General features: G+C 38.3%; 1 pseudogene; it reads right to left on the bottom strand.

Annotated features, from left to right (window-relative positions):
* Positions 1 to 1,451: 1,451 nt before the first annotated feature.
* Positions 1,452 to 2,391, bottom strand: LOC141425461 (olfactory receptor 2B11-like; annotated as a pseudogene).
* Positions 2,392 to 2,877: the final 486 nt, after the last annotated feature.

Raw genomic sequence — 2,877 nt, 5'->3', positions numbered from 1 at the left:
CCATGTTGCTGCATCCTTTGGAAGGACACAGCACTGTGTTCTCACATGAAGGATGGCAGAAGGGCACACTTCTTTCCTAAGCCTTATTTCCACTCAGGAGGGAGGAGTCCTCAGCTCACATACATTTCCTGCTGAATGTAATCACATTGAACATTAAGATACAACATAGGAAATTTTGGAGGGGATGCATATGACAGGGTGTGAATCCTGGAACTAAATTTATGTACTTTTAGCTTTTAATAAAAACGTTGAGCATCACTGGAGTCTCACACTAAATCAATAAAAAGAATGTTATTTGTTGAAGTGATACAGTTATTTTTACATCTAGAAATACAAATTATTTCTTTCTGATACTGATTTCAGATTCCAGTGGCATTTTAGGTGGTGGGTCAATTTTTTATTTTTCCAGTTTACTGGAGTTTGAAACTAAGGACCCAATGCTTGCTAGGCAAATACTTTACCACTTGACACCTCCACTCCCTTTTGCTTTAGGTTATTCTTAAAATAGGGTCTTACTTTTTTTCTTTTTTTTTTTTTTTACCTGAGACTGATCTTAGAACATGATCTTCCTATCCATGCCTCTCACACAGCTGGGTTTATGAACATGCCACTGTCACTATGCATGGATTATTTGTTGAGGTGGTGGGGGTCTTGCTAACGTTTTCCTGGGCTGGCCTTGAATCATGATCCTCCTAATCTCTGCCTCCCAAGTAGCTGGGATTATTGGTATGAGTCACCACACCTGGCTGTGAATCATTATTACTATGACTTCCTTGTTCTCTAACTGATTTGGAAGTCTTGGTAGGCTTATGGTATTTACAGAGAATGTTAAGAAACATATTTTTATTCTATTAATTTTAATAGGCAAATAAAATTCTTTAAACATACAAATCACTGCGTGCTATTGACCACGCAAGAATTAAAATGTACTTTCAAAAAAGCAGCAGCAGCAGCATAAATTGAGGTTGGTCACTTTGAGAGATTCATGATTCCTTGCAAGCACAGAGTGCTTCACCCAGAGCACACGGGGTGGCCAGGTTTTACACACAGAAATAGGCCAAATTGCAGAGAATAATGCAGTGCTTCCCAGGTGACATTGACAGAAAGTCCATAGTATTTGCCATACTATGATTGTGGTGCTTATCTTGAACTATGAATTTACGTGACAATATTTACTATAAATTTTAAAATTCTTCACACAGTTACTATTTCAAAAGTAGGAAGCAGAATAGAAACAAGTTAATACAATTTCACAAAAGCGTGCCCAGATGGGTGAATATTTGCTGAATATCATCCTTGATCAATGTCACTATAAAGAATATAAGAAATATTATGTTTTGCAAAAAGAATATGTAACATGAAATTGAAGTATGAAACAAAAATGAGTTACTGAAAAGGCTGCACAAATCTTTTCTAATTGTTAAGCAAATTCTTTTAATGTCTACCAGCCATCATTTGGAACTGAAAGTGCTCTTCATCAGGCTGCCTAATGCCCCCTTTACATCCTTATTCCTCAGGGTGTAGATAAAGGGGTTGAGTGTAGGAGTCACCACTCCATAGAAGAGAGCCATGAACTTGGGCCTGGTCCCTAGAGATGGAGGAGGGAGACTGAAGATACATGCTAATGCCTGGTCCATAGAGTAATAAAACTACAATGAGAAGAGAGGAACATGTCCCAAAGGCCTTTTTCCTTCCTGCAGAAGATTTAATGTTCAATATAGTGCGTCCAATATTAGCATAGGAAGCAAGAATTAAGCAGAAAGGAACAGCTAATATAAAAATGCATACCACAGAGAGTGTAAGTTCATTAGCTTCCTTTTCACCACAAGCAGTCTTTATCGGAACTGGAAGCTCACAAAACAAGTGATCAAGTTTATTGATGCCACACATTGGCAACTGTAATGTGAGAGTGACCTCGAAGACAGCATAGGTAATTCCACTCAGCCATACAATGAATACTAATAGGATGCAGATGTGTTGACTCATGATGAGGGTGTAGTGCAGAGGTCTGCAGATGGCCACATAGCGGTCAAAAGACATAATGGCCAAGAGTAGACATTCTGTGGCTCCCAGTGTGCTGAAGAAAAAGAGCTGAACTGCACATCCCATATAGATGATGGTCTTTGTGGAGCTTCTTAAGTTAAACAGCATTTGAGGGGCAATGCTTGTGGTATAACATATTTCCAAAAAGGAGAGGTTAGTGAGGAAGAAATACATGGGGCTGTGGAGGTGGGGGTCTAACCTCGATACCAGAATGATTGCAAGGTTTCCCATCAAGGCCATGGGGTATGTTATCAGAAGAATAATGAATAGAGGAAGTTCTAGCCAAGGACAGTCAGCAAAGCCTAGAAGAATGAACTCTTCAGGGTGACTTTCATGAGTTATTTTCATTTTCTTCAACTTGTTTCACCTATAGTAAGGAAGTGACCAAAAAGGTAGAGGCATGACTTTGATAAAGCACGATCATTCTTTTGCCATGCACTCATTGAAAATGGCATGCCAAACCTTGTATGTCAAGTAGTATGAATTATCTTGCATCAGGTGACCAAATTACTTTTCATGGCAGTACTAGAGGCAATTGGCTTCAACATGTAAGGCAATCATTTTGAAAGATAATAGTTATTTCCTTGAGTTCTGATGAGGATTAAATGAAAAATAGAAGTGACTGCATTTTGGAAACTCCAAAACAACAATTTTCTTTTGTTGTCATAAAAATTGACTAAGGATGTGTTTAAAATGAGTTTGTTACTTCCTATCTCCAGGAATTTTGATGGAGTAGATGTGATATAGGGCAGTGGATTCAGATGATTATTTTCAGAGGCTCTGCTGCAAGGCATTAGTGAAATATTTAGAACAGTACATGTATTGAGATAGAAA

This window comes from Castor canadensis, chromosome 8 (genome assembly GCF_047511655.1).
Source record: "Castor canadensis chromosome 8, mCasCan1.hap1v2, whole genome shotgun sequence".
In the NCBI taxonomy this organism is placed as follows: Eukaryota; Metazoa; Chordata; class Mammalia; order Rodentia; family Castoridae; genus Castor; species Castor canadensis.
The sequence above is the reverse complement of the archived record's forward strand: the minus strand, read 5'-3'. Positions and strand labels throughout refer to the sequence as shown.